The sequence below is a fragment of the Passer domesticus genome, chromosome 6 (genome assembly GCF_036417665.1).
Source record: "Passer domesticus isolate bPasDom1 chromosome 6, bPasDom1.hap1, whole genome shotgun sequence".
NCBI lineage: Eukaryota > Metazoa > Chordata > Aves > Passeriformes > Passeridae > Passer > Passer domesticus.
The window spans coordinates 55,557,231-55,576,771 of record NC_087479.1 but is presented as its reverse complement, the minus strand read 5'-3'; the positions used below and the strand labels follow the sequence as shown (position 1 = coordinate 55,576,771).

Below are 19,541 nucleotides of genomic sequence, written 5' to 3'. Positions count from 1 at the left end.
CCTCTGGGGAATGCTGACAGTGGGAATCACCAGGCTGCCTCTGTTCCCAGCCCATTAATAGGATTGGCTCAGCTTGGACGCTCCAACATCCATAAAACCATTAAAGTGGATAATGTCTTCAGGCATTATTTACCTGTGAGGGCTAAGGCATGCCTTGCTTTAATGTAAAAATTTGAATCCTGATGTCAGCGTGTGGCTTTGGGAGCTGTGATTGGAGCCAAGCACATAAAATATGTGCTTTTATCTTGTGCTTTTATCTTGTTGCTTTCTAGCACAAAGGTCTTGCAGGCATCTAGCATACATAGGTGGCATGTTTCTTTGCAGATTTAGAACTGTTTTTATTCACAGTAATAGTGCCAATCATCAAACTGAAATCAAAGGCCAGTAAGAATTTGATCTTAGACTTCCACCGTTAGCCACCTCAAACCTCATCCAGGATAAATTAAAAAGTTTAACAAATAAATGACTGAAATAATTTTTTTATCTTTTCAGAGGATGCAGGCTCCCAGTTTCCATGAAAACTGCTCCACAGCCAGCTGCTTCTGCAGCTGACATGTGCTTATTGAGCCAAATCCATATCTCAGGGCAGACCAGAGGGAATGTGTCTATTCTGGTTCCTGAGAAACAATGCAGACAAGGGCTATTTCTAGAGGCCTTTCAGGTCCAGTGTGGGTGGCTGAGAACTTTGAATCAAAGTCCTCCCTTTCAAACTGAGCCCAGTGATATGAATTTTGAACAGGGCTTGCAGACTTAAACCTGGCAAAGGACAAATTTGAAACTGCTTGTGATGAAACAAGCAACTCTGCTTCTCGGAATATTATCTTCAAGAGATGGGGGAAGAAGTAAATAAGAAACAAACTCAAAAGAGTGAATTTAAATATTAGAGGACACCAAAATCTAGGGAAAATGTCTTGGCTTGTTTTCTTCAAAACATTTTTATAGCCTTCTGATAAACTAGGAAACAAAAAAAAAAAGCAGTCAGCTTGGGCCAACAAACAAAAAAAATGCTGACAGATGTGTGGAACACTCACTTTCTTATTTTTTCTTTTCTTCTTTACAAAGTTCTACAATAAAATCCAGCCAATGTATGTGACTATGATATTAGGGAGGAGCGAAGTAAGGGAAGAAAGTTAAAGACTGTCAAACCTGTATGTTTAATGCTAAGTCTCTAAATCTGTATTTCTTTTACAAATAATTCTGAGAGATGCATCTCTCACCTCTCATCTTATGCATCTTAGAACTGCCCCCATAAAACCTTTAAGGTTGAATTGTCCTTTTGAGATTATGTGATATGATGTTCTTCATCCAGTGAAGGAAGGACCGACCTATGAACTGTTGCTTTGACTTGAACCCCTGGTGCGAGGACACGAAGCTTGACTCCATGTTGATCAGAAGGCTGATTTATTATGATATATATTATACTAAAATGCTACATTACAACTATACTAAAAGAACAGAGAGAAAAAGATCAGAAGGCTACAAAGACAAGAATAGAATAGAAATGCATAACAAAAATCCTGTGACTGCTCACAGCCTTGGCACAGGTGGCTGTGATTGGTCACTGATTGAAAACAATCTACATAGACCAATGGAAGATTTACCTGTGGCACTCCACAGCAGCAGATAGTTATTGTTTACATTTCTTTCCTGAGGCCCTCAGCTCCTCAGGACAGGAAAAATCCTAGCAGAGGCTTTTTCACTAAAAATCCTGGCAACATCGAACCATTTCTTTTTTGATTTGCTTTATTTCTGAATCCACATTTACCCTAAATAAGATCTGAAACTTGGCCATGAGAGGGTGAAGGAGCAAAGGAAGAGGTATTTCTCAAAGGCAGTCTGATGATAAACAGTAATATATATTTGCAATGCTAAGAGTGGTAATGTGCTACAGCTTTAGAGCATTTTAATAATATGCACAGGCTGCAAAGGAAGAGGTATTTCATTTTTTGTCAAAGAGTAGCCATTCATAAATTGCTGAACAATGGGAACTGCACGCACTCGTAGTGCCTGGACTTAGGGTGAACCATAGCATTCCACAGACTTGTAGAGCCCGGCATAAAGTGCTGCTGTTGGGAGGCTGCATTACCGAGTATCTGCTCCCTTAAACCCCAGGGTAGAGGAGAAATTTTCATGGAGCTTATAGTGATTTATAATGGGAAGCATAGGCTTTTTCATAGACATTGTTCTCAGTGACAGTGTAAAGAAAGAGAACACTAAATCTCTTCTCATCATAACTAATGATTAAGTCAGCAGCTTTTTTGGCGAATACAGAATGCCCTTCTACAAAAACAAAGTATTCTATTGTGATGTATTACATTTAAAAAAAAAAACCCATAAGTATCCCATAAGGCTATTGCAATATTTTTAACTAGATCTTCCCTCTTTGTCACCATATTGAAATAAATGGAATGTGTCAGACTGAGTAATGCGCTTTCAATAAGTTTTTAGGAGCCCACTTAGAAGTTTGGCAAAATATAAAGAAGCAAGGAAAACTTTCTCAGGATCCTCTCTGGCCTGAATGAAAGATCAGTTCATTAAGGAGAAAAGCTTATGCTGATGCTGACACTAATAAATGGGACAGGGAAGGATATTTCATTTTAGTTTGGGCTACCTTGCTCCTCAAGTTTGCTGCCTCAAGTTGCCCTGTGAAACAAATCAGCCAGCTGAAGATGATGCATTACATTGCAAAGTTCCCATCAATTTAATGGGGAAATCAGTTTTGTGTGAATGTTCAAATGTGATCCAACGCTCAACTGTTAGAGTCAAAGGGTCAGCAGTTGCTGAAAAATCAACTCCCCTGCATCCACTGCCTGGACCTGGATTTCAGCTATGCAATACCTCTGCCTTCAGAGGACATTTCTGTTATTCAGCCTAGATACTGAACTTGCTTGAGCATCATACTTTGTTTAGAAAAAAACACCATCATTTTGCAAGGTTATTCCTTCTCCAGTTCTTTCATTTCACACGTGATCTCAGCCCTCATGAAGTCAGAGATAACCCTCCTACAGCCATCACAAGTTCAAGGCTTTTTTAAGGCAAATTTTTACAAGGTGGGCCTTCACAGTTAGCTCTAGCTTGGATTTTAAGTCTCTCTTGTAGGGAATATAAATACATTGTCTTTTATAAATATGTTCCCTGAACGATTTTCTGCATCAAAATGCTTTAAAAAACAACAATAGCAACAAAAAAAAGCCACCCAAACCTCAGTGCTGCTCAGATGGAGAAATTTGCAGTAGTATGGCAATGAGAAAGATATGTGTTTAATCATTATCTCTCAGATAAAGGTCAGACTTTAGGAGTGCATTGACCTCCATGTTGCAAGTGCAATATTTTAATATCCTCTGTCTTTAATTCTTCAGGAAAAAAGATACATTAATGACAATCAATTTCCAAGAGATTCTTCTTTTGTGACAATGAACCTAGTGTGTTCTTATATGACTTTGTTTAAACATTTCTGAAATGTTTGGAAATCTTGCCTAGTAAATCCTTTTTCGCTTCTTTGTACTCCAGCCTGTCCTAAGTGCCACATCTGGAATCCTCGCCACGATTCACAAAAGTTATGGTTGGGTAAAGTGGGCCCTCCTCGGACTCGAGAATCCTTCAGTTTTCCATTCTCCCTCCCTCCCTCTCTCTCCTCTGCCTCACAAACATCCTAATCAAGACTGGGATAGAAGGGAATCCCATTAAAGCCTAATAATGTTGCTTCTTTCCAAAGGGAGTAGCTAGAAAGTAATTTATTTCTTCTTCCACGTGCAACTGGAGGTACTAATTTGTCACAGGCCTGTGCCATGCTGGTGCCACGGCCTTCGTTATCCGGGGACAGGGGGCTGATATAGTGACCCAAAAAGCCTATTCTTCTGGCAGCCTAGCCCTGTTTGTTCCTTCCCAACTCAGACATCACATCCCCAGGACATGTAAGACTCTGCTTCTGGCTGGAATCTGTACAGAGTAAGGTGCCAGCCCCACAGTTCTGATGCCTGCCCGTATTAGTGCCAGCGAGGGGCTGCGGTGAGAGCACCACTATCAGCCGCATTCCCTGGGCTCCTGGGCTCCGGGCAGCTCCAATTTTCAGTCCTGATTTCCTTCCCCCTGCCCTGCTTTCCCCTATTGTTGTGTCTTTCCCATCAGGGGAATTCACCCTCAAGTTCAGAACACACACTTGGGAGGGATGTGACGGAGAATTGGCCCTTTGTGAGCGTGTGAAGGAAGCTTTCCTTGACCTGTCAGGGAACATATTTTACTCGACGAGAAAGAATGCTGGGCCAAATTCCTCCCTACTGTAAGCAGGCTGCTGGAAGTGGCTGTCCATCAGGCATGAGCATGGCCTACTTTGGCTGGTGGATGGTCTCCTCAGCAGATGACACTGTTTACAATGTGTTGACTGCTTTTACTGCTCTCTTAAGTGATGGTGAGTGTTCAGCCCAAACAATGCAAATAGGAAGTCATTTGTTTGTGAGGGCCTAATCCTGAAGCCCTTATTTGGTGTTTACTGAAGTTAAATTCAGCCTTTACTCAGATAAACTCCAGTTGAATTCACATGGAGTTTGCCACAGCGAGGACAAGAAGAGGGCTGTGGGAGTGCTCTGCTTGTTTTTGGCCCCAGCACAAAGATACTTGGGGTTCAAATACACACTGAGGGGACGAGAGGCACACACAATGACTGCCTATATACATGCAGCACTATACGTGTGCACATGAACACAATTGCACACTAATCTAATCAATACATTCATTTCTTATTAGAACATAATTACACATCCCAGGAGGCTGGAACAGAAAAGTCCCATTAACCCCTCATGCCCTTTTCGGCTTTCCTCTGCCTTTCCATCTAACAGACCTCTGTGTCACTCCACTCATTAGCAGTTACTGTCTATGACATTGTTACATAAATAAGGATGTCGACCTGTCAGAATGGGTCACCCAATTCAAGGGTGATGATAAATATCTGTCCCTCTGAATTAGGCTAAAGACACCAGAGTACAGGACAGCTACTGTTGATTATTGGATAGTTGATGTATAGAGGACAAAAGGTGCTGAGGCCTGGTCACTTTTTGGATCATTAATATGGATTTAGGCCTATTGTTAAAAAAAAAAAAAAAAAAGCACATGCACACTCAAAACTAGGTTAGCAAGAACATGCATAACTTTCAGTTTGGGATAGAATGTATGGATGGCGGGAACATTCATGGTGCTGAAGGTGTGTGGGTTTTGCATCAGATTCATGGCACTTTTGGGTAAACAGCCAAAATATTTTGGGGCTGGGCTGAAAACAGTTTGTGCCCCCCTTGCTTATAAATGCACGGGAAGTAAAAGGCACATGGATGCCTTTAAATCAGCAGAAATTATTCCAGGAAGGGGAATATACAGTTAAACATATTCAGTTCCAAGGCAACTGGAGAGTGCTGAAGCAGATCTCATGGTTTGCACTGAAAATCAGTAATTGTCAAGATTCTTTTCTCAAACCCTGCTCTATTTTCAAAACACCTTTTCCTACCTAAATAGTGAAGGGACTGGAGAGTGTCTATAACCCAAAATAATTCATTTTGTGATTGCTGTCTTTTGGCATTAGTGACAGGTTATTCCTTGCAGGTAACACTGAAGTGTGATGCAAGACACTGCTTTGATTTTAACAGCAGATAATGTAAAAACATCAAGGCAGCTTGTAGACAGAGGCTCTTGCCAGTCCAAATAAGAGTTAATTAAGACCCTTTTCAAAAAGACTCAACGCTGTAGCTCATATGAATGAATTAAGACTCTTTCCAAAAGAGTCTCACTAAAAATATCATGCACTGGGCACAACATCCCTTAGGATCTGTTTATCTGAAAGTCTAATCTCAGCACCCACAACTTTTCCTGAATTCCATGTCCCACAGGATCAGACGGTCGTATCACTGTCTAGAATTTATTACAATGACTTGCTCTGAGTGACAGATCCAGTCTGGGATGGAGCCAAGTGTCCTGTGAAGAAGCTGGGGTAAGTTGAGCATGTCTTGACAGACTCAGGCCCCCCAGCTTCACTCCACTTGCCCCAACATCCATGCAGTGTTACATCCTGTCCATCCTGCCACTGAGCTGCAGGAGAGTGCCTACAGCATTAGATATTGGGAAGAAATCCTCCCCTGGGAGAGTGGTGAGGCCCTGCCCAGAGGTTGCCCAGAGAAGCTGTGGCTGCCCCATCCCTGGAAGTGTTCAAGAGAAGGTTGAACAGGACTTAGAGCAACCTGGGATGGTGGAAGATGTCCCTACCCATGGTGGGGGGGTTTGGAATTAGATGATCTTTAAGGTCCCTTCCAAACCAAACAATTTTTGGATTCTGTGATTCTCCTAGAGCAAAGCTCTGACAGAGGATGCTCCAGCCCACGCACCAAGTCAGTTGTGCAAGGTAGCTGCAATTAGTTCTGTTTCCCTGTTCCTCATTCCCTCCACCCTCAGGGAGCAACTGATTCAAGAAGTATCCCTGTCTCCCCAGCACACTGATGTGTGGATGTTTGGCTAGTTATTCTAGTCTGAAAATGCAGTCTCACTGGGGTGCCAGACCTTCTGAGCACAGGAGGACCAACAAGTCAACTCAAACCTGGTGATTTGAGTAGACACTGTGAGTTCTGGCTTGTTGGGAGAACATTCCCATCTTTGTCCAGGTTAAGCCAAACAGATCTGGAAAAAGACAATGCAGGTTGATGAGAAACGGGAATTCCTACAGCTCCTGAATTTGGTTTGCTAGAGTGAGACTCTGGCAGCCCTTTGGGAAGGTGTATTCATGCTGAATCAGTATGGGGCACAAGGAAATCTGAGCAGATGTGATTCCACTTTGGGCTCAGTTGGGTCTTCCTTTCCATTTGACAAATAATTGGCTCATTAAAAGGTATGAAGGAGGGAAGGAACAGTAAGAAATAAGATACGACGTTCACTGGGTAAAGCACTGTGGGTATCCTCAGGTTCAGAATCTGGAGTGTGGAGTTGCAGTAAAGCCATCCCAGATGCCTTTGGATTTCAGTGGCAGAGGAAAATGTAAGTTTTCAGACCCTCTCAGACAAAATATCATATAATCAGAGGATCATTAAGGTTGGAAAAGACCTCTAAGATCATTGAGTCCAACCATTAATGATGGTTTAATGCATTCTGCAATGCCCTCTGCAAACATGACAATAGATCTGTAAGAAATGTAACAAGACTCTGAAAACATGGGTGTTTTATTTCCCCATTCAAGCTGCAGTTCCACATACCTTTCTTTTTAACTGCACTAGATTCTACTATTTTGTGATCATTATTAGTAAGATTCATACTACTCCATAAAATAAAATTTTAGAATTAGTTTTCCAGAACAGGTTTGTCTATAAAATAATCTACAGATGTGTTTCTGCTGGAATATACATTTTCTGTCTAGATTTAAGTTACAGGGGAAAAAAAAGCCAACATTTTGGTATCATAATAACTAAAATTTGAAGATATTTCCATCTGAGATTTCCTCAATACATATTCTAATATGTGTTTAAGATGATGCTACAAGAAAGACAAGGTTCTTGCATGGCTTGGAAGTGCAGGGTGCTGTAAAGGTGCTTGCTAATACTTTTGTTTCTTAAAACCTTGACACTAGTCTGTGTTCTGACTGATGTCAGCCACCCTCAGGTTATCAACACCCATTCCATTGAAACGACAGATTTGATAGTCTGTGGGAAATACATTAAAACCACAATTCAGAAAAAAACACACTAAATTACATTATTTCTTCATATTTGGTTATTTCATAAATATTTTACAGGGCTGGTGTAACTCTATTAGCTTGATGGGGGAGAACCACGTCAAAATATAAGAATGAAAATATATTTCTTTCCTTTTAGGGTTGATTGTAAAAAACCCTTGTGCATACACACATGCTACATTTATATAAATAATTCCTAACACCCACTAAAAAAGTCTAATCATAATATCTCAAATATGTGGCCAATATAGATGGGATTATTTTGCAGCAGTGGCTTAAGCATATTGCTGGCACAGAACTCTGGGACATCATGATATAAATTCACAGAAATAGTGCTTGCTAATGCAGTAAATGATGACAGCTGCTGTGACTGCTGGACTCAAAGGGAGCTCTATCCAAGAATAATGAATATTTCCCGTTGCATTTCAGAAGTTCATGCTTTGCACTTGTGAGGGTGGGTCATAACTCAGTCAGCCCTGCGTAGCCCTGCATTTACTGCATGGTAATGCTGAGGGAAACTAATTAGAGGTCCCAAGTTAACTGTGCACATACTTGGCATGAGAATTCCAGTGAGGCACCCAAGGGATCCAATCCCTTGGCACAGCTATGGGCCAGGTACCCCTGGCTCAGCCAGGCATTGGCATTGCTGCCATAACCTGCCCCAGGTGAGAAATTCACTCTGCATCTACTGCAGCCCATGAACAATCCACCCATCTGTGCCCATGTTTTTTGTGCTGTGACTACCTTTCCAACAGGAACTGGACTGAGATCACTGGCTTATTCCAGTCTAGCCACTGAGAGGCTGCCTGTTTATTAAAACCATTTTCTCTGTGAAATGCATCTTTGTCTATGAAACAGCATGGCCATTACATAATAAGTTGGTGATTTATGGTTGTCAGATAGTGTGTTTGCCGTAGGCAAAGCTGTAGACCTTGAGGGATCAGGATGTGTTAGCCCAGGGCTGTTCATCTCCAGGTGTTTTCATGCTTGTTTGCTTCACTGAAACACAATAATTGAAGGGACTTAGCTTCTTCAACCTTGAACAGCACTGTTTCTGACACTGGGTGAGGCAAACCCAAACCAGCAGCTATAGTGTAAAATGTAAATGTAGTGTAAAATGTATCAGAAGCATCTGAAGCACCTGGACACCTGTCAAAGTGACATGAGAACCCACCTGGGCTGTCTCCAGAGCTCAGGAATTGGAAGCAGTCTGGCTGTGGCAGGATGAAGCACCATGGACATTAATTTACCCCACTGAGAAGTGCTTGAAGCTGTGGTTCCACAAACATTTTTCTCTGTGGCACTTTTGGCTCCAGCAAGGACTGCTTGTGGCAGTCTCTACACTTCCCTCTTTGTCCTTCATGGGCACAGAGGGGTGGCAGGAGCATGGGAGCAGCAGGGAGAGCCAGAGTGGACATCGCCTGCTGGTGCTGACTCCACATCCTGGAGAAATGTGTGTGTAACCACAACCCAAAGGCCAGGATGAATAAGCTTATGTGAAAGTCTGTGACTAAATCTTCTGGAAAATAGTCTCTGGGCTCTTTTGAAAGTGTTACCTACTCGTGGAAGGACTGGATGTCTCAAAGAAAGGCTAAAGGCATTTCATCTGTTCCTTTAAGTGAATATTACCATCTAACAAAGATATCTAATGCAGCTGGAAGAGCTGCATTAACTAGAAGAGGTAAGCTTTCTTAACAAGTTAGTGATGGCAATAAAGATTACACTGTCCTCTCTAAAGTGGTTCTTGGTGTTAATCTAATCAGTGTCAAGTACAGGAGCTGCTGATCTGTGCCAAGTCTCTCACCTATTACCTGGGTTAAGCCTATTCCCTGAGTGTTAAGGTAACATTTCGTAAGCATTGAAGCTGAAACAAAATATGAAGAGCAAGTGTGTTGCAGGGCAATAGGACAGAGGGCTGTTGTGTCCATTCTATGAGTTTATCTGAAAATTTGGATGGCGAAACGTTCCTTGCTCCTTTGTGTTGTCAAAGGGGTGTGTGCAATGCATGGGAGCAGCAGAGGAAGCAGAACTGCGGTGAGTGGATTATCCACCACAAATTACTCAACAGCGAAATTACAAATATTCATATACAATGGTATGCATGTCACCAGGGTGCTCCCAGCTGGTGTCACTTGGATGTGATGCAATAAATTACCTAAACAGATCCATGCACCATTATAGGGTGGGTGTGCCAAGCCCCCTCTGCCCCCAGCTCTACGACTTGCACCTTCAAAATGCTCATTTGAGAGTTTGCCCCTAAGTGGCATGTGCAAAAACCTGCACTCTTGCACTAAATCCTGCAAGTTAAGGTAGAGAAATGAGGTACAGAAGGAAGCAGACCTCCAGAGGCAGGTCATAAGAGGCTGATGCTTAGGAGCCTTTTTACACCCCAAATTTGCCATTCATCAGAGTCCCTGTGACTAGTGGATCATTTGTCTACCTGGCTGAACTAACCCCAGGTGTGTCTGGGACAGGGTCTGATGGTGCTTATCCTGAACAGGGCCAGCCAGCAACATCAGTCAGGAGCTACATCCCAAGTTTTTACCCAAAAACCCCCTCAATTCTCTATTGACAGAGAGATGCTGGAGCTTTTATAAAGCTTAGAGCCCCATGCTGTGATCTCAGATGTCATGTGCTAACTCAGGGCTTCAATGGAGGCCTTTACAGTGTGCATGGGAGGCACTGGTGGTGAATACATGCCATCTTTTCTTCTGAATATGCCTTAAAATATGCCTTAAACTCACTACAGTGTCCACCATAGGTACCTACCCCAGTAATAAACTTGCTCTTAACTTCTCTTCTTCATGTGGCTGTTTTTCCATAATTTTTGCAAAAGTGCATGTGATACTGTAATTAATGGCTGCACTTCTTCTGGCAGTGGAAGCAGACAGTGGTGCAGGGTGGATCTCACCTCCAACAGCTCAGGACTGCCAGGTGTGCAGGCAGGAAACACAGGGATGTGGTGGATGTGGTGTTCTGCAGCCTCAGGCAGTCCCCATTTTTGGCTGGGGTGATGGGAAATGTGGTAATGAGAAGAAAACAGGGGCAACAGGAATGTTCTGAAGCCATGGTGGAGACAGGGTGAAGGCAGAGTGACTGATTCTCACTGTAGGAAATGTGTGTGATAGAATCAAAGCAGGTTGGCAGTTAGAAAATAAGCAAATACACAACCTAAGAAAATACAATTTTCCAGGCTACAGAGCCAAGTTCTTTCAGGCACTGATTCCATTTACATCCCTGAGAGAAAATATCTGCTCACACTGAAATATGGGATTTCCACTGCTGAATTACAATTCTGTGCACTCAAACATATGGCCCATGTCCCCCTGACCCCACCAGGAACAGTTCCACAGCTTCTGTCATAGCTGGCTTGCACACTGGCCTGGCAAGATTTCCAGATTTGTGACAGACAGACCCTGTGCCATGACCCCATCTTTTCTGCAGCCCTTTTGGTGCGTGCAGGAGGACATCCTTTCCCAGCAGCCATTCACACCACTGGAGCTCTCAGTAACTCACTAAAGAGCAGATCAGTCCCATAGACTGGGGTTTGTCTGGGTTAATCTTCATGGGTACAGCACAGGCCTTTTGCCAGCAGGTAGGATGGACAGACCTGCTGGGTGTGAATGTTCATGGCTGTATCTTACTGCCTGAACTTGGCTAAAAAGCAGTATTTTAGATTTATCTCAACTGCCAGTAGCACCTTTAACCCTCTCACAATAAAGGGGTGCACAGTTCCATCCATCAGCATCCTTCTGGACCACCAAAATGAACATTTTTGAAGCAGAAGACATTTTTTAAATAAATGAAGATTCCTACCCAGTTATTCAGCACCATTAATTCACACTGTATTGATATTTTGCTGTGTTTTAATTTTGGTACACTTCCAAAAGGTGTAGAACCAGTTACGGAGACACGCACAAATTTATGTATTTGTGTTTTGTTTGTGTGTGTAAATACAGATATCTATATATAGATATAGAGATGTATAGATATCTATTATATAGATATCTATTATAGATATAGATGATATAGATAGATAGATATAGATATAGATTAGATATAGATATAGATATAGATATAGATATAGATATAGATATAGATATAGATAGATATAGATAGATATACACACAAGAAATCAGAAGAAACTCATAATCTACTGGATTTCAGAGTCTTGACACTGAATTTACTCTGTTTGTGCTGGGATCAGATCTGGCAAGAGCTGTGCTTTGCTGTCAGCACTCGGTTAAGGTCCCCCTGAAGTCCCAAAGATGTAAGTTGGCTTTCATCCCCATTAGTCCTCATTTTCACATGCTTGTTCACATCCAGGTTCTGGAAGAAGCTTCCAGAGGAGTGCCAGAGTCTTATTAGGGAGAGATTGTTGTGCTTTTGCTCCCCGAGGAGGCCTGATGAGATGTGAAATCAGCATCATGCTGCTGCTGCAGGGGGCTCAGGGGTGAGGAAAGCAGAGAAGATGGGCAAGTACAGAGGAAGGAGGAAAAGTACAAAAGAGGTACAGTGCACAGGGATTTAAAGGGAAAGGAAATGACAGATGAGCAGAGTGGGTCTTCTCTGGTTTGCAGCATTAATGATATCCCTGTCTGCATTTGTCACATCATTTAACAGTGACCTGGAAATGATTATTTTTATTGCATTTATGCTTTTCATCACTTGTTGAAGATTTACAATGAAAGCTTAAAAGAGATCACAGCTTGATTTTTTTTTTTTTAAATATACTCCTTGTTGCTGTTCTGTATCTCAGGCTACACAAAATTTTTGCCAGCACAGCTAAATTAGTTCAGATGGATCCTGATATGTTACTGTACAATCCTTCTCCTGGAGGGAGGAGGGTTGTAGCAACCCAAACCCTCATCAGAATCTGCTTTGGTCAGGCAGTCATTTTCAATAGCTCTGCTTTCTGTCCATAAGAAATGCTCAAGCTGTCAAAACTTTTTCTGGCAGACAGGCTTTCAAGGTGTCAGGAAGATAGAGATGAGGGAAATGGAGAGTGGAATTTTACAGGCAATAGTTACCTGAACTAAATAAAAAATGGGCCAGAGGATTTATTTCCCTGACTCGATTCCTTTTGCAGTTCACCTCTCAAGGAAAATTTATTTTTTCTAATGCACGTGTAATAATGTGCTCATGTTCAGTTGTAGATTGTTGTATAATTAACAGGATATTAATTACATTTAAGCATGTTGAGCTCACAGAAACAGCTGGAAAAATACTATAATCATTCATTATGCAGAAGTGAGGAAACAAGCGTGGATGTGTATGTGTTTATGGGCACATGGGTATTAAACTCCACACAGCACATTATATCTGGGAGAGGGCCCTCCCAAGGACATGGATGACATGTAAGCATGATGGATTTAAAATAACAGAGTAAGAGGTGAACATAAATCCAGAGATCAAACAGAAAAACAGAAGAGGAGATAGGGAAGAAACTGAGAGGAAGTTCTAGGTTAGTGGAGGGAGGAAATAAATATTCTGTTTGTATATATTTAATTCTAGCTGTGAAGAAGAGAAAACTTGTAGCAATATGTATGAGGGAAAATCTTAAAATTCCAGAATAAGGGAAACATAAGGTGAGAAGGCAGACCTGTACCCACCAGGCTAATTTTTTAATATATTAAGAAGAAAACCTGAATGATACTGATCTTCTTCACTGGTTTAAAATACAGTAAGATGAATAGGATAAAACTGGCCTTATTTCAGGAAAAAAAAATCCATATCTTATAATTATCCTTAGTAGGGATCATTTAGTGTTTCCTTTCCAAGAGTAATTTAATAAGTTCTAACAGGAGCTTCTTAGGAACAAACTACTGCAATCAGAGTTAAGATCAAAACATCCCTATATCTGTACCCAGGAATTTTAAAGTATCTCAGAGATTTTCTGGGGTGACAGTAGATACTAATTGGATATAAGCTTCCAAAAACACTAAGGGACAGGTGCCATCCATGACTACGTGAAAAGGAAGCTGGCAAATAAGGATGTTTAAGGCAGGTGACTTCTGCATTTCTCTAGAACAACATAGTGGAGATTAACTTTGGTGCTGTTTTGCTGAAAAATTTGAAATCAGAGAATAGAAAGTGATATAAATCAGTTTAGGAAATTCTATGGAATACACTACATTGGAGATAGAACTATGGGACAAATGTACACACACTTATGCTTGACTTTCTTTTCTCAAAATCCTACTGTGTGAAGTGGCTTCATACTCAATATATTGAACTTGCTATGTCTTGTATTTTTAAATATGGACATTAAACACCTATTTCCTTATGCCTTGTATTGCAAGACTAAGCTCTCCAGCAGCACAGCTCCACAAGAGCTGTGACTTGTGCGTCCTCTGTAAATTTTGTCTTATGTGAGCCACATGCAATCTCTCAAATCTAAAAATTATACATATCATCTTTGATCTAAACCAGTACAAGCTCAGTAAGGGGAAACCATGTGGTTGTCTGTGGGTCAAAAGATGATGGTAACTTCATTGACCCTTCCCAGAATCTGATAATTGAGACAAAGAATAATTACTGTCTCTCAACTCCTTCCTCACTTCCTTGAATGCAACCATATTGATTTTTAAGTAGCTTGAAATACAAAAATATTACATGGAGACATCAGGAAAATGGGGATCAGACATGTACAGGTAGAGACCTATAGAATATGAATGTAATTGGTTAAGTTGCATGAATTAAGGTTTCTAAATAGGCTTCTGATAACTTTTGAAGAAAGGGGAAAGAAAGGCAAAAATATCATTAAAAGGAGATAAATTTAAATGTGCAACAGCACAGAAAAGAAATATTGTCATTAATTTAGTGATATCTTCATGGATTATATGAATATGGGTTAAAAAGCAAATGTTTATAAAACTAGAGCTTTCCCTTCATATCTGCATGGGCTCTAGGTTGCCAGATAAATAAAACACTTCTCAAAAAACTCTCTTTTTTTCTGAACCTACTGTCTGTCAAAAACCTCAGCGAGTTGAAAAACCCCTGAGTAACCCAGAGATTCAGTGTGAGAATTGCAATTGGCTGCTCCAGCCCCTGATTGCCTGGTGTCCTTTGCAAGAACAAACACAGAACCCTGTAATTTAATACCTCCAACCACAACCTGTGATAATCCACACTCTTTAATCCTTTGTATAGCTGTCACTGTGTCATTACAGTTTATTTTAAAGTGGTGTTCCTCAGTACTAATCTCATTCCTAATCATTCATATTAATGTTAGAATTAGAGTGAATTAGGGCATTATTTGCCTCATATGTGACACTTAAGCACTTGTAAGTAATTGAACAGGAGAGAGGAGAGCATTAAATGGGAATGGCACATACAGTATGAAAAATTGAAGAGAACAAATATTAAACTTGTAATAGAAATAACTCCAGCAGAACTTTCCCACAGGCAACAGAACTCTGATATTTTTAGCTGGTTGGGGCCAATGTATGTTAAGAATAGCATTCACTGCAGTGGGAAAACACACAATTTCTATTATGGGGCAGTCAGAATAACAACATACTGATGATACACTGGTATAAAATATGTAATTATCTAGCATGCAAAGAATAAATCACATAAACTGTTTACAGTAGGAATTGTGAAGGGACAATGACACATTGTTGTCTTCTTTGCGTAGCAAGGATGAAGTTTGGCTTCTAAAATTGCAAATTTTAATTCACGGTGTTTATGTGACACTTCCTGCAAGGGTCTGATAAGATTTTTTTAAATTTCTAATAAATTAGGTTAGATATTAACTTGGTTAAAATGGGAGATAGAAGTTGTTAAAATTAGAAATATGTCAGCTTGCATAGCATCTTGTGTTTTTTCATGTTGTACCATTAGTCTGAAATTACACAGAATAATCCTGCTTTCCCATGCAGTTGCAGATAACTGCAATTTTTCTTCTAGAACCAAGTATTGTGGTTCATACAGTGCAAAATTCACAATCATACCTGGAGTGAAGCCCAAATCTTCGAGAGCTGTGCTTGGAGTGATTATTCTTGTTACAGAACTCCTAGTCCTTGTTACAGAACTCCTAGTCCATCATATTAATAATTATAAATAATGCGGAGAACAAAGGCATTGAGTGTCCTCATCTATCATCATGTATAAAAATAGTTTTAAATGATAAGCCCGTCTGTTCTGTGTGCTATTATTGTATCACTATAAATTGTAAAAATAGGGTGAAATCAATATTTTTTATCTGTCCGCCTTGGTAGCAAAGAAAGACCTAAGCTTCAGGATTAGTGGGCAGATATGAGGAGGATTTCTTTCTTTGTGATACAAATCTGTATTAATTGATTTTTCTTGATGTGGATTAATTGCAGCTCTTTATTAGGAATAATATCACAAATAAACTATAGACAAGTATAGATTGCTAAGCCTAGATTTCAATTGAATGAGGCTAATCAATACCTAAGTCTGTAATTTAAAGCAATTCATTAGGGCCTGAGGAAAAGCTAAGTAATATACGTGAGAAATGTCTCATCTGGAGCCTTACAGGAGTTTCTCCCTAAATAGAATAAATACATTTGCAATAAATAATTATTGCAGATTAATCTTGCTGAAATGCTTTTTTTTTTTTCACTTGCCAGCTCTTGCTCTGAGGGTGAGGAGAGCAGCAGTGGGCCAGAGCCCTATTGTCATGGGGTGGGCAAGGCAGGAGAGGAGGCTGGGGGAGCTGGGAAAGGGGCTCAGCCTGGAGAAAAGAAGGCTCAGGGGGGACCTTCTGACTCTCCACAACTCCCTGAAAGGACCATGCAGCCAGGTGGGATTGGGCTCTGCTCGCAGGGAACAGGGACAGGACAGGAGGAAAGAGCCTCAAGTTGCACCGGGGTAGGTTTAGATTTGATATTAGTGAAAATTTGCCCGTGGAAGTGTTGGCCAGGCATTGGAACAGGCTGCCCAGGGATAGTGGAGCCACCATCCCCAGAGGGATCTAAAAGCCATACAGATGTGGCATTTGGGCACATGGGTTACTGGTGGCCTTGGCTGTGCTGTGTTGGTTGTTGAACTCCATGATCTTATAGGGCTTTCCCAACCTAAATGTTTCTGTGATTCTATTCATTGTACTCCAGCATTGTAGAGCAGACACATTTTGGGTCTTGTAGGTCATTAAAAGCAGATTGCTGTGATGCATCCCTTGTGCTATCTGTTTAATCAAATGGACAAAAGATCTTAAGCATCCATCTAAGGTTAAATACAGCATCAAACATGCTTAAAATTGCCATAATTGCTGCCTCCAGGAAATTTTAGTGACCTGTACTGTCTGTTTATCATGCAAGGTGACCTCCAGGCTTTTGTGAAGAGCTTTTAGAATAAAAATTGTGTCATAAAATAAGGCTGTAGCATTTGGGTAATAGGACTGCCATATTGCTTGAGACAGATCCTAGGTTTAGACTCACTAAATGCAAAACTTGTGATAAAGCAACTAAATCAGTGCAACAGTAATCAACAAAATGTTGAATTTCAAAATGATGTTATAGTAAGTATATTTTAAACATTCATTTAGGCATACGATCTTCCTGACCATGTGTGTGGATAACATAGAAGCAGACTTCAAGAATGTACTCGTAGTTCAGTCTAGTGCAAATTTTAGCGTTTAACAAATCCGTGAACTTCTTTAGACTTGCAGTGGAGATGCAACTGCCCTGGTAATTCCATGAATACTGCACTGAACAAGATGTTTCCTTTCTGTTGCTTAAGAAACTTGATTTTAGAGCTAGAAATCCCAAAATCTTAGCACAATCCCCAGGTTTCAATGAGGCTACAGCAAGGATAAAGGCAAATGATTCCTGCTGGGAAAACCATGGTTTTCTCTACAATGGAATAAGCCAGGCAAAACATTCTGTTTATTCTATATGCACTCTCCAATGTGCATATCCTGATAACCAATAGATGTTGTTATTGCCTTAAGCCTTATCCTTTCCCGCCCTTCTAGGAGAAAAAAACACCTTGATTTCCAGTGGTGGAGCCTGCAAATTCCTTCAGTGGAGATTCCTCCAGTGAGTTTAGCTCTCACTGTGAAGATACCAAAGGTTATTAACTCATGTGCAGCAAAGATCAACTAACTAACCAGGTGTTTAACTTGGTTAAGTAACTTGACTTTGCTGGTTCCCACATACACAAGTTTGTCCTTGTTCTTGTGTTAAGGATTGTTTTGACAAGTAAATTATCTAACTCAAAGTAGCTACTACCTAAACTAACTTCTTCCAGGAAAGACTTGACATGATTTGGGGCTGATTTTCTGCATGCCATGGTTCCTTTCCACAACTGTATGGGAAATACTGGTAACAAGTGTATTTAATTGCTTTAGAAATAATACCCTACATAACTACATAATGAAAGATGCTACAGGATAGAAATTTCTTGCTCTTTCTCATTCATTTATATCTTTCATTTATAAATTCCATGTTGCTTCCATAGCATCACCATAAATTAAAGCCTAAACCTGAAGATGTGTGGAAATGGCAGGGCATCCAGGACAGACTGCTCTTGCATCTGACAGCTAAAAAAGCTAAGGGAATAAACACCATAGTAAGTCAGTGTGCCCTGTCTCTGGCTTAGATTGTCTGGAGGCCATCTGAATAAACTCTCAGCTGCAGCAGGAAGCTCTGGGACTGGATCTTTCACCTTCCTTTGATTGTCATTTTCCAATTGTTTTCATTTTTCAGTGACGCCAGCACACTTGTTCATTGATGTTGCATTCTGGCCTTGCTTTGCCAGATCCACCCAGGGAACACTGAAGCCAAGAACAAATAGGGCCTCAAAAAGAGGGGCTTTCCTTGAGGCATCCTCAGATGTGAGGTCCTGAAGAAGGATGCAGTTTTGTGTAAGTGCTTTGAGTTCATCAGGCTTCTTGAATAGGTGGAAATGCCATCACATGCTCAGAACCAAGGGTACCAGCAGCAGAGATATTTCTGTGGCAAAAAAAAGTCCTTTATTTTTTCTTTTCCAAACTAAAAAAATATAAAAGCTGACTATATAAGGAGAGATTTTGCTCCTTTTCTAGTCTTTGTTAGACTGATTGTGCCATGAAAAGTGGCACAATGTGGCAATGCAACAAGTTCACTGAGAATTCCAAGTTGGAAGGGAGCCACAAGGATCATGGAGTCCAACTCTTAAGTAAATGGCCCATATGGGGATTGAGTGCATTTTGGTGTTACTGGCACCAACTGAGCCAATCTCAGTTCACCTCTCCTCTCCTCTCCTCTCCTCTCCTCTCCTCTCCTCTCCTCTCCTCTCCTCTCCTCTCCTCTCCTCTCCTCTCCTCTCCTCTCCTCTCCTCTCCTCTCCTCTCCTCTCCTCTCCTCTCCTCTCCTCTCCTCTCCTCTCCTCTCCTCTCCTCTCCTCTCCTCTCCCCTCCCCTCCCCTCCCCTCCCCTCCCCTCCCCTCCCCTCCCCTCCCCTCCCCTCCCCTCCCCTCCCCTCCCCTCCCCTCCCCTCCCCTCCCCTCCCCTCCCCTCCCCTCCCCTCCCCTCCCCTCCCCTCCCCTCCCCTCCCCTCCCCTCCCCTCCCCTCCCCTCCCCTCCCCTCCCCTCCCCTCCCCTCCCCTCCCCTCCCCTCCCCTCCCCTCCCCTCCCCTCCCCTCCCCTCCCCTCCCCTCCCCTCCCCTCCCCTCCCCTCCCCTCCCCTCCCCTCCCCTCCCCTCCCCTCCCCTCCCCTCCCCTCCCCTCCCCTCCCCTCCCCTCCCCTCCCCTCCCCTCCCCTCCCCTCCCCTCCCCTCCCCTCCCCTCCCCTCTCCTCTCCTCTCCTCTCCTCTCCTCTCCTCTCCTCTCCTCTCCTCTCCTCTCCTCTCCTCTCCTCTCCCCTCCCCTCCCCTCCCCTCCCCTCCCCTCCCC

General features: G+C 41.9%; 2 long non-coding RNA genes across 6 annotated transcripts in view; one reads left to right on the top strand and one right to left on the bottom strand.

Moving 5' to 3' along the window:
- Positions 1–19,541, bottom strand: part of LOC135303793 (uncharacterized) — a 64,872-nt gene that overhangs the window by 8,185 nt on the left and 37,146 nt on the right. The window contains exon 3 of one of the 2 annotated variants that reach the window (XR_010365172.1): positions 15,729–18,621. The exons of the other annotated variant lie outside the window; for it this stretch is intronic. This is a non-coding gene — a long non-coding RNA (uncharacterized LOC135303793). Of the gene's footprint in view, positions 1–15,728; positions 18,622–19,541 lie in introns of those variants that run through there. 2 annotated transcript variants of the gene reach the window in all.
- LOC135303791 (uncharacterized) overlaps positions 1–19,541 on the top strand; it is a 50,059-nt gene that overhangs the window by 10,495 nt on the left and 20,023 nt on the right. The window contains exons 1-2 of one of the 4 annotated variants that reach the window (XR_010365163.1): positions 3,459–3,914; positions 5,874–5,974. The exons of 1 other annotated variant lie outside the window; for it this stretch is intronic. This is a non-coding gene — a long non-coding RNA (uncharacterized LOC135303791). Of the gene's footprint in view, positions 1–3,458; positions 4,409–5,873; positions 5,975–19,541 lie in introns of those variants that run through there. 2 more of the 4 variants (XR_010365166.1, XR_010365165.1) reach the window with 2 other exon arrangements.